Raw genomic sequence first — 12908 nt, 5'->3', positions numbered from 1 at the left:
GTATTTTTTTTTATAAAGGATTATGCACATTTTTTTGCCTAAGCCCAATCAAACATTATGCAAACTTAAGAATCAACAGTGTCAAAGAGAACAAAAAAGTTATTTCTAGGGTCCCTCAGAGGAGTCGTTCCAGCCATGGCCTCCTTCCCTGACTCTGATTTTCTGGCAACTTTTTACACACAGAGGAATGTGCTTCTACTGCATTAGCGAACGTCTGAGCGTGTTGTTCTTGGCTTCTCCAAAACCAGAAGAAAATAAAAGCCTTTAGCAAAACTGTTTTAACTTTTTTTTTTTTTGGACTGTGCAAGCATTTTCTGTCTATTATTTCTAGAAAAACTAGACATTATTATACCTGTGTTATGCATGGTGATGGAAAGGTGAAGATCCTGAAACATTTGGGCAGTGTTAGTAGTTTCCTAATCCTGATTTTCAGGTGGGTTTTCACCTACAGAGATTTGCCGCAAGCACGAGTGCTAAGTCCACGCCTGGGTAAAGGGTTAGGATTTTACATGACTTGGTTTAGCTAAACATAGCATCCCCGACCCAAACCTAAATCCCGCAGATAAGCACCTTCACCATATCCACCGAGCCTGAAGAAATCTGCTTCACATCAAGGCACACTCCATCATGCCACATGTGAGACTACTTCATCTGTACTCCATCATTTAAGTACGGTATGTGTATAGTATGGAGGGAGAAAAGCTGGCAACCTATTAATCATGTAATTACTGTTTCAGTAACACTGTACGTCTGCAAGGACTCAAGCTGAATGTTAATTCTGAAATTTATATGAAATAAATATTTAGGTTATATATATATATATATATATATATATATATATATTGATTCTCAGTACCAATACACATATTAAAATATAGCTTTAGCCCCCTTGACTTTTTTTTCTGGGGTATGCTAAAGAAGAAGGTGTACTCAACAAAAATCACAGATGCAAAACACATGATTGAACGCATATAGAATAAATGTGCTAAACTGGGTGGCAATGTGGATTTACTACATTGCCTTCACGTGAATTATGCAAAGCACATCAATCTTTGCATCGTAAATGATGGAAATCATATTGAAGAAGTTATTTAATATTCCAATGGAATAAAATGTTCTTAGTAAATTTCACTTCTTGAAAATATGTATTTTTGCCTATGTGTCCAGACTTTAGGGACACCCTGTAAACATATAAAATGATAATTAAAATAATTAAAAATAAAATTACATATCTATATACGTTTTCATTTTGATAATTATATATAAAATATATATATATATATAATTATAAAAATAAAAACAATTATATATATATAAATATTTAATACTAATAAAATAGCTAAAATTAAAAAGATATATACATAAATATATATGAGTATGAAAATAAAACATCAAAAAATATTTATATATATTTTTAAATAATAATAATAAAATAATGTAAAATAAAATCATAAATATATGTATAAGCTAAAAAAATATTTTTATATATAAAGTAATAAAAAATAATTAAAAATAAAATCATATATATATATATATATATATATATATATATATATATATGGATGTATGCTAATATGAATGCTACTACTATTATTGCGAATAATCATAATAAAACATAAAAAATTGTAATGAAAATAATGACATAAAATAAAAATGTACGTGAAAGGTTCTCTGTTTTCCTGATATACTGATGCAATCAAGCTCTGACGAGAATTAATCCAAAGGTGAGCACATTTTAATTGGCTAATCATCATATGGTTTTCTTCCAATGAATTAGTCCTGAGCTGTATCAGACATGAAATTGTTATTTCCAATCTGCACTCTTTGAAAACCTACACAAAAAGGCCAAATTCCTAGAAACAGGAAAAAAAAAACAGCTCACAATGAAATCATTGGCGATGTCGAGTTAATTGCCATTAGTCACATGTGACATTTCTCCAAGCATGCTAAAACTGTGCCACATGTGCGCCAGGCCGGGCTGGAAGAATTAGCTGCGAATGATTAAGGAATCCATCAACAAAAATAAGCCTGTGTTAAGGCCGCTACAAGTCATTTCAGTGCCTGAGAGAAGACGGGAAACGGCTGCACAAATCACCACCTCTAGGGGACGGGAAAGGCAGGCCACAAAAAGTCAGGCCAGATTTAGTGTTCTAAGCATCCATGTTTATCGCCCTCCCTGCATGTAATTACTCGTCAGGTTTGTCTTTTTGCTTCTTAATTCCACTCCTTATTTACAGCTCTCCCCACCAGAGGGGGCTATAATAGCTATAAAGGATGGGGAGGTTTACAATGAAGGGGATTCTTCTCCAAAGCTTTGTCCTATAATTGGCAATAACAATGAAAAATGGGATTTTTGTCCTTCCCAGGAAGCCTTGTGGCTCCTTTTCACAGTGTAGATGCATTCAGGAGCTGCGGTGACAGGTGCTTAGCCACGCTCCTCCTATTACAGGGACCTGGAACGCAGGCCTAATCCATTTTGGAGTAATAATGGTCACTAGGAAGTGAGCATCAGGCCCAGGCGCTGCTCTCCACTCCTCTGCTTTCCCTGAAAGGCTCTATTCAAGGGCAATTCGTGGAAAGTTTTAAGTCACAAAACTGCTGCACATGTTTCCATATGAAACAGGAGCGGAAGAAAAGACTGACAGAGCTGTGAACCGACACGGCAAAAAAAAATGTACCTGACGGCTTTAATCAGGTTAGAATTGTGTCTGGAGAAGCGAGAAAGGTTTTTTTCCCCTCTTTATTATAAAATCTAACATCTGGTGTCATTAGGGTTACAATGTATTGTGTGCAGCCTGTGAGATGGGAATGTGTAGTGAACCGTGAGGTAAAGTCTACAGTACTATATCTTACACTGTGCTAATGCTTCACACATCAATCCAGGGCCTGGCGTCAGCGGTACCTGTCACTCCTGAACTGAGATTTAGGGATTTAAAAGGATGTTGAAGGCCACTTTTTGTTTCCCTTACAGAAAATTTAAAGGGGAAAGTAAAAGCTATAAAATCGAGAAGTAGCACAAATTTTCACAGCCGGACTGGATAAAGTTGCAGTTGGTAAATGGAAAGTAACCTTAAAAGGAACCTGTTGGGTCCCTCTTGCCCCCAGTACCACCAGCAGTTGCGTCTGTATATGTAAACACCCTACCTAACATCACCTGCATTACATTACGCACAAAAGCAGATGGTTAGAATAAGTATTCTTAAAGTCTGTGTATCATATGTACATGAGGGCTTTGACTAGTTGAGGGGACATTGATGTGGGCGTGATAACATAACTTACAAGCGCCGGCGTCATCGCTAGTGTTATACCTGGTGTATACGCGCAGCTTCTTCCCCTGTCATTATTGATCCTCTGAAGCTGGGTGTACGCGTGGCGGCATCTGAGAGGTGAACTGTGCATGATCGGAAGTCTCTGCCCACAGGGGCGTGAAAACATCTAAGTGGGCCGACTAGTCTGGAGACACTAACGCCCCATCGACTAGTCAAAACCCTCACCCCTACTCCTGGTGGTTCCAGGGGCATGGGGGACCTGAAAGATTCCCTTTAATAGAACTGGCCTGGTTGTGATAAATTATACCGGAAACACCATAAATACCATGTTCCCATTACCCTTGAGATCGGCATTTTTAAAAAAAAATATGATTCCCCTAAGACAGTGTCCTCCAACTCCGTTCCTCAAGAGCCACCAACAGGTCATGTTTTCAGGATTTCCTTAGCATTGCACAGGTGATTGAATGCTTGCCTGTCCAGGTGATACAATTATCACCTTTGCAAAACTAAGGAAATCCGGAAAACATGACCTGTTGGTGGCTCTTGAGGACCGGAGTTGGGGAACACTGCCCTAAGATATACGTCGACTGTGGCATTAAGGTTATAAGTTATCATTAGCCCGAAAGATATAGGGTAAGTTCACACTCAGCATTTTTTCAGCATTTTCTTTTTGTAGCAAAACTTGATCTCTTGGCAGGAAAGAAGCTGCAGAAAATAAGCATGTTTTCCGTGTTTTTTCTTGCCTTTTTGCTGCAGTTTTGGCATGCTAGATTTGTCTCTTGTGCGTGTTGAAAAAGTTTAGTGTTGAACAAAAAAGTCCTATTCTATGGAATGGCACAAAAAAAGGAAGCAAAACCTGATACCTGTGCTTTTGGTGCCTTTTTTCATCGTTTTTTCACCACCCATTCAATTCAATAGCTGAAAAAACGCTGAAAGAAGCAAAGCACAAAATCCTAATGACAAAAAAACCCAAGCTGTGTGCATGAGATTTCTGAAATCTTATAGACTTTTCTGGTATTGTAAAACGCAGTTGAAAATTTGCATTAAAAAATGCTGCAAAAATGCCTAGTGTGAACTTAGCCTAAGAGTTAGGGTTCGCACACATGAGCGTATAACTTGGATGAGTGCAATCTGATAAAAAAGGGATCAAAAAAGGGTTTGCACTTGGACCAATATTAATAATAATAATAATAATCTTTATTTTTATATAGCGCTAACATATTCCACAGCGCTTTACAGTTTGCACACATTATCTTCACTGTCCCCGTTGGGGCTAACAATCTAAATTCCCTATCAGTATGTCTTTGGAATGTGGGAGGAAACCGGAGAACACCCACGCAAACACGGAGAGAACATACAAACTCTTTGTAGATGTTGTCCTTGGTGGGGTTTGAACCCAGGACCCCAGCGCTGCAAGGCTGCTGTGCTATCCACTGCGCCACAGTGCTGACAATATTATTCAATAAAGCGGCACAGATTGCCGTATTTTTTCTCAGCTGTATTTCAAGTGAGAAAAAAAAACTCAGAATGCGGCAATTTTACTCCAAAACTAGTATGGCATCCGATATTTACAGATACATTGCAATTCTGTAACATAGAAAGCTGTAAACTGTAACTGGTCCTGTAAATGATTAATAGCTGCTAAATAAAATAAAAAAACGGATTACATATGGCCTACACATGGAAGACGAGTGAGAAAATATTTTTCAGTATCACCATACCAATGTGCATAAAATCCCAAGGCATGGTGTGCTACTACAGCTTCGCCTTATCTAGGATGGATGACATGTACAAGGAGATCACCCTCAGGACTCTCTTCACTCTCTGAGGTTTGGTGGGTCTAACAGACTGACAGCAAACCAAATAGTCCTCTCAGTGACCTGAAGTTATCAGGTTAAGATTCCCATAGATATAGAAACGAATGTGCCAAAACCTCTTGATCCTGGTGGGTCTCCAGCTGTAGGGTAAAGATGGAACAGGCATTGATTTCTAAACCAAATTGTTTTGTTCTCAGAGTAGATACGCCACCATCAGTGAAGACTGCTAGAGGCTCAGCCAAACCAATCTTCATGGTTAAGTAAAACTGACGTGGTCGAGTAAGATGCACCAAATTCATTAATAGGCGGGCATCTTTTAATTAATTTGTAACATCTTACATCTGGCATGCACCTCCAGCTGAAATGTTACTTTACCCAAGGGCTGGCATTCATTTCTGTGTAATTTACACCACTTTTGTGGCATAAATTTTAAATTGGTTGGGCCAACTTTGCCAATCTCCATCCCCTTTGGTGGGGCTGGCCGATACTTGCATTAAAACCATAAATTTTTTGTGAAACACCCACATTTTTGTGCCATTTCAAGTTGTGCAAATATTTGGCAACTGTTCATGCCAGGATTCTGGTGAAAACTCCTTGACGCCTTGGCACGAAGTGTACAAGTATATTGGGTCAGAGGAACAGCTGCCGCTGACGGTGCAGTGGACACTTATGTTTGGTTGAATTACACTTTTTTTTTGAAGACTGAAGCTAAACTTCTATATCCCAAAACACTGAGGGAGTAACAAATCTTTAAAGCTAGTGGTGATTTAATGTTAGTGAGTTAAAGTCGTCACCGGCTGCTTCCTAGAAGCTAAGATCATGTATCTAAGATTGCAAAGTTGTAACTTATCCAGCCTGCCTATGGCCATGATGAGTACATAGGTGGGACGTGAATGGATTTATAAGCATTAGATTTGGCATTCCTTTTGGGAAGATCACTATAATCTCAAGTGGAATTTACCTATGCCAATACCAATGGTCCTCTATGAGGCATTTGATTTACAAGAAGCCTTGAGCTATGGCAGGTCTAGCACTTATTCCATTTCGGTTCCACCCAAATCAGGTTTTTATTGCATGAAAGATCTGATTTTGCAATGTGATTAGGATTTACTTCTGCAGGAACCAACAAGTCACAGCTGCGCTGTAAACGGGCCTTAGCGGGAGCAATCGAGTAAACCTTGGAAAAAGTTTCATCGGCCCCTTTACTGCAGGAGTGAGACTGTGAGATATTGGCAGGCGATGCGATGTAGGATCCCCCCAGCTATGAATGTGTTATTATGGATGCTCGAGTCACTGTGCAATGTACAGTAAAATAAATCACTATATACATCAGGTCACACCTCATCAGGCAGCCGGGGCAGAATATCAGATGTTCACGGCTATTTTAATCGTACACTGAAGACTATTTTTCCTCTGTTTAAGGAATTCTAGTCTACAAACGAGCAGCCTTCCAAGACTACCAGAAACCCAAGGAAGTCCAGTTAAATCATTCTGCAGATCTGCACCATCTCTGGGAAGCCGTCATCAATTTCGCTCTCAGGAAGCGGAGACTGACCGCAAAGTTTAAAAAGGAGCCCAAGATTTCTGGGGTACATGCCAGTTACCCCAATAAAAAGGGCAAACACTTTATTAATTTATACAACGTGCTATGCCTTTACACCCAGTCAGACGATGCAGGTGCTAACTCTTTCACTACCAGAAGACTGCACACAGCCTGAACACACACGCACCGCCATGAATTATTAAAGAGGGACAACATTAGAACCTGCCAGTAAAATATATAACTGGGTTCCTCCTATTAACACACAGCAGCCATTGCATAAAAGGTTTCTACGTCCAGTAAGTGCTTTATGGGCTCATTCCGCCTAGGTAGATCAGATGCTCGGGCATAACCCGTGCATCAGGGCAGGAAATGCCAGATCTATAATTGCAAATAAATAAGATAAACTTTTCGGAATGGAAATGTAGCGGCTCTTCTCCCCGGCTACTTGTCCTTCACCCTATTGTTCACAACATACACATGGAGAGAATCGCTTCGGTCTTTGTCTGCAGGAATCATACCCATGCATTCAAACTGGAATTTAAAATGCCTGCATAGGATTTTTTTTTTTAAGCAATGTCAGGGGGGGCGGCGGGGATGCAGAGTTAATAAAGAGCAGATGAAAGGGTGAAAGTAAATACCATCACTCTGAATTAAATTCAATAATCTGTGAAGTTTGTAACCAGACTCTAAGTAGTTTAGTAACAGAATCGTAGAGGAGGAAACGGTGGGAAGAGAAATATATTCAACATGCTTTATCTGAGCCCTGGCTCTACAGCCTGACAGGTCTATCTCCAGTCCTATCTATGGAAATATATACATATCGGGTGCGCAGAGGAAGAATACAATGCCACGGATAAAATATCGGCTCACGCTCGCCACGGATTTGTTAAATCAAGCAGACAACGTGATGTTGATGTAACTCCTCCTGTATTTAGATACAATTTATCACACTAAATGAATCATTGTCAAACACAACTCTCTGCCAGGTTTCAGGAATCATTTTAAAAGTTTTAGAGAACAAAAGGTTTATTTTAAGAATGACAAATCTTGGCTATGCACAAACTGCAGACATGAATCTGCTTTCAATTACAGAAAGTATTTCCACTCCACTGAGATGGGATCAAATCTTCAACGGCGCAATCTCAGGGCAATGCATCTGATTCTACTGGAGCCTCGAAGAACCCTACATGACTTGCCACGGCCATATTCTGCACACGCCGTCAATTAGACACACACTCCAACAAGCTGGCGTTGGGCATGGGCAAACAATAAGGACTATGTATTATTTCCTTGGTGCTGTCACAGCAATGCTTTGTCCTGACACATTACCTGTCCTTCTCGAATTGGGAAGTCGGAGCCTGGGTCTGTGTGGGACCTCGCTTCGGAGGATCGGAGCAGGGTTCTGGGGGCTTATAGTGGAAATCGGAAGACATGAGGTTCACCACATAGGACTGCAGTACAGTTCAAGCCCTGCCTTAGACTGAGAAGGCATCCTCTGCTGGACCCTTCCTTAAAGCAGTCCTGCCTAATATTCTAGGAGCATTATTCACTACTGTGCCATCTACATCCTCGCCAAAACAAAGGAGACACTAAGGAACAGAAGCAAACCACCTTCCAGACATCAGTAGAGACAGGTAGCCTAGTAGTATTTGCAAGCAATACAATCTCAGCCTCCCCCCCAAAAAAATAAGGTGTAAAGTCCTTTACCTCTATGTGCCTCGTCTTTGCTTCCTTAAGGGTTAAAAAGCCACCTCATTTCAGATGCTAATGGTTCTTGTGTAGAGATTCTAGCACACAGAGCCTCCTCCCATTCCAGCAGCAGCAGCAGCAGCAGACCAAGCAAGGTACAGTGTGGGGAGGATGGAGATGCCACTTCTGGTGGAGCCCTGCTGGTGCCAGTGCCTCAGGCTCACCAGGCTGCAGTTGGGGGCACCTTCCCTGTTGCTGGTCCTGCTCGCCTGTGTGTATGTGAGTGGCAGAGCTCAGCCTGTGCTAGTTGAACCAGTCTATAATGTATCACGTTACAGAGTCTGGCTTTCTCTTCAAGCACTGAGCAGCAATCAGACATGATAGGCTGAGACTCCTCTGTTTACACCCAGGCAGGAGGAGGGGGCAGAGCTTGGCTCCCTTTAACTCTTACTAGCACAACACAGTGCTTCACTATGCACCCAGGCTGGTAGTGCCCACCTGTCAGGGGTGCCACCTGCTAACAGAGCCCTCCAGCAACCATAGAGCTGAGCGGTAGGAGTCTGCTGCCTCCATGTTCCCTCTTGTTACACACCTAGTCTTCATGTATAAACATGTTTATAAACAACACTTCACTTGTTACATTTCTGTAGACATGAAGGTTATTGGAAAGTAACGGGTCGCTGCTGGGTGTATCCAATCAAGGAGTCAGTTTATTCTCTATGCGTTTCAAAGTAACCCAACTTCTTCAGGAGAAACACAGAGATTATATATGGATCACCCCCACGTAAGGGCAATGGGGTACCTGGTCCCAGGTCCTTCAGTTCCCTCAGCGAGGATGTCACGGTGGCCCGACCCGGATCGTGGCCCTATGAGGGGCGCCCAACTAAAAGGCAGAGTTCGTACATAACGGTAGTGTTCGTGACGCCACCTGTGGTATTCGGTCAGAGTGACCGACGCTGCTTAGGGGTCCGCTGGGGTGGTGTTATGGCAGCTAGATGGTATACTTTCCCACAGGTGAAATATATCCCCAGGGCTTCCCAGAAGTGTAGATGGTGATGGTGGATGATGTAAGGCACGGACAAAATAACGAGGACACAATGGGTGCAGTCTCTTTACCTTTAGTGAAGGCTTCAGCATCCACAGTCCAGGGTGCCGGATGACAGGGTAGGCAGAGTCTGGCCGGTCTGATAGCAATTCCAGAGTCCCCTTATCCAGGTGGAAATCAGTAGCCTTCCCTTTGCGCACAGTAACGTAGTAGGTCCCTACTTGCATTAGCTACCATAAGGTCCTCACTGTGGTTACTTCTCTCTCTCTGTCCCCCAGATGGATAGGACAAACCCATATGACGGTGGTGGCCTGAGGCTATTTTATAGGGACCTTAGTGACGCCCCTCCTCCACAATTGCCACCGCGTCTGCTTAGGTGTTTAGGTCAGACAGCCAACTTGGAATTCACTGCCCTGCCAGTCTCTGAAGTAAAGTGTAGAGTCTATTACTCCCTCGGTGTTCCAACCACCGAGTCTGCGCTTCGGAAGGAGGCAGCCTGCTTCTAGCTGGTCTCCCACCAATGTTTCACTCTTGTTGCTATGACTTCTTTGCTCACTCACTACAGCACATTTCCTTTCTTGTCCTTTCTTAGGATGCTGCCGCATGGGTTGAAGGCGCAGCTCCGTGTCCTTCTTTCCTTCCTCCTCTCTTCCTCAGACTTCAGTCTGGATTTGACCAGGGATCACCCCAGCCAGCTCGACCTGGAGACCTTTCCTCGTCGGTCCCCAGCCAGGAACGCTCCTCTCCTCCGACTCCTTCTCACTCTGCCTAACTTCCTAACCAACCCACCAGTTTTACCCTATGTGAGGAGTGGCCTAGTGGATAGAACCCTTAGCTCCCCCTGGTGGACTGGAGTGTGAAGTGTGTGTGTGGCTGTGATACCTGGTAAGAGCGACATTACTGCAACAACCAGGACTCTGGGGCGCTGCACTGAGATAACAGTCCTAAATAGTGTGAATAGTCAAATAAGAGCGCCAAGAACTAAGCGACCATGGGGGTGGGCGATTCATCCATTGTCATTGCAAAGAAAGTTCACAAAAAAAGAAGAGGAGAAAAGACGCTGAAGTGTACGTTTAGAGTTTTTCTCTTTTTTTTCTTTTTTTCGTGAACTTTAGTTGCAATGGCAATGAATGAATCGCCCACCTCCATGTGGGCGTTTAGTCCTTGGCGCTCTTCAATCTCACACTAGTTAGGACTCCTATCTCTTGCGGTATACAATCTCTGTGGTTCTCCTGAAGAATTTGGATTACTTCGAAACGCGTACAGAATAAATCACACGTTTTATTTAACTCCTACAGCAGCGTCGAAGACCCCAATAAGTCTTAGTACTTTCTCAGATGGTGTGAAACACTGCCGTCACTTGGGCCAATACATTTTCTACTTTTCTAAAATGACTATATTGGTGTGCTACCTCTATTTTTTGATGAATGTAAAAAATGTAGTTGTCTGTGATTTTGTATAGTCCAGGAAAAGCAATAAAAATATCAGGTCGGCCAACGCGTTTCAAAGTAATAAACGTAGTTCTCCTGGACACTGTACAGTGTAAAGGTACTGTCACACTAGACGATATCGCTAGCGATCCGTGACGTTGCAGCGTCCTGGCTAGCGATATCGTCCAGTGTGACAGGCAGGAGCGATCAGGCCCCTGCTGGGAGATCGCTGGTCGGGGAAGAAAGTCCAGAACTTTATTTCGTCGCTGGACTCCCCGTAGACATCGCTGAATCGGCGTGTGTGACACCGATTCAGCGATGTCTTTGCTGGTAACCAGGGTAAACATCGGGTAACTAAGCGCAGGGCCGCGCTTAGTAACCCGATGTTTACCCTGGTTACCATCCTAAAAGTAAAAAAACAAACAGTACATACTTACCTACAGCCGTCTGTCCTCCAGCGCTGTGCTCTGCTCTCCTCCTGCTCTGGCTGTGAGCGTCGGTCAGCCGGAAAGCAGAGCGGTGACGTCACCGCTCTGCTTTCTGGCTGCCCGGCGCTCACAGCCAGACCAGAGAAGCAGAGCGCCGAGGACAGACAGCGGAAGGTAAGTATGTAGCGTTTGTTTTTTTACTTTTTAGGATGGTAACCACGGTAAACATTGGGTTACTAAGCGCGGCCCTGCGCTTAGTTACCCGATGTTTACCCTGGTTACCGGGGACCTCGGGATCGTTGGTCGCTGGAGAGCTGTCTGTGTGACAGCTCTCCAGCGACCAAACAGCGACGCTGCAGCGATCCGGATCGTTGTCGGTATCGCTGCAGCGTCGCTATGTGTGACGGTACCTTAAGACGATGGATTCAATGATGTCACCGATGAAGATGTCATGATGAAGTCTGAAGACCCAGACAGGAGGCGGATATTCTGCAGAGACCCTGCTAGCTGGCACATTAGAATACAACTAGCACCAATAATAACAATGGTTTATTACTAGATGTTGACTGAAGCGCTGATGATAAGCGCACACAGAACTCTGAAGCAATATTTTAGATTGTGCCTGGAGGATATTTTCACTGTACACAACTTAGTCTACCTAATTGACTGCGCCTGTAATTATCACACCTGTCATCATACTCGGATATTCCCAGTACACAAGAGCTTAGAATTCAAGTTGTGTCAAAGTTGTGGAATTCTCCGTGAAGTGGAGATAGTCTGTATACTCTCACTGAATCTGCAGGATATGCACAACGTGGAAATTGCGTTATCGCTATCAATGTTTAAAGGGAACCTGTCACTAAATTCATACAGTCCAAAGTACAGACAGCACAGATCAGAGCCTGGGTATGTGAATCCAGATGGCTGACAAGTCTCTCCCCATGAGCCAGACCTATCAATCAGCTAGAGGGGGCAGGAGTGGGCCAGACTAGTCAGCTCTCACCTTACGGTCCCCGGTCGGCTCCTCACACTATGTTATCTCTGTAATCTGCAGCATTTCAGACTAAAGGTACCTTCACACTAAACGATATCGCTAGCGATCTGTGAATAATTTGAAGACAAAACTGATAACATTTCTTTAGGATCCAACACAATATACAATTGTTATATTACTATCTCTATGTTGTGTCGTACCGAATACATATACCCTCCACTCTTAAGGTACCGTCACACTGAACGATATCGCTAGCAATCCGTGACGTTGCAGCGTCCTGGCTAGCGATATCGTTCAGTTTGACAGGCAGCAGCGATCAGGATCCTGCTGTGATGTTGTTGGTCGTTGCAGAAAGTCCAGAACTTTATTTCGTCGCTGGACTCCCTGCAGACATCACTGAATCGGCGTGTGTGACGCAGATTCAGCGATGTCTTCACTGGTAACCAGGGTAAACATCGGGTTACTAAGCGCAGGGCCGCGCTTAGTAACCCGATGTTTACCCTGGTTACCATCCTAAAAGTAAAAAAAACAAACGCTTCATACTTACCTTCCGCTGTCTGTCCTCCGGCGCTGTGCTTTCCTGCACTCACTGTGAGCACAGCGGCCGGAAAGCAGAGCGGTGACGTCACCGCTGTGCTTTCCGACCGCTGTGCTTTCCGGCCGCTGTGCTCACAGCCAGTACAGAGAAGCACA

At 43.3% G+C, this 12908-nt stretch overlaps 1 protein-coding gene across 3 annotated transcripts in view; it reads right to left on the bottom strand.

Annotated features, from left to right (window-relative positions):
* TENM3 (teneurin transmembrane protein 3) overlaps window positions 1–8613 on the bottom strand; it is a 736855-nt gene extending 728242 nt beyond the window's left edge. For all 3 annotated transcript variants that reach the window (XM_069744268.1, XM_069744269.1, XM_069744270.1), the window contains exon 1: window positions 8337–8613. The gene's annotated coding sequence lies outside the window, so the exon portion shown is untranslated. The remainder of the gene's footprint in view (window positions 1–8336) is intronic.
* Window positions 8614–12908: the final 4295 nt, after the last annotated feature.

Source organism: Ranitomeya imitator, chromosome 1 (assembly GCF_032444005.1).
Source record: "Ranitomeya imitator isolate aRanImi1 chromosome 1, aRanImi1.pri, whole genome shotgun sequence".
Lineage (NCBI taxonomy): Eukaryota > Metazoa > Chordata > Amphibia > Anura > Dendrobatidae > Ranitomeya > Ranitomeya imitator.
The sequence above is the reverse complement of the archived record's forward strand: the minus strand, read 5'-3'. Positions and strand labels throughout refer to the sequence as shown.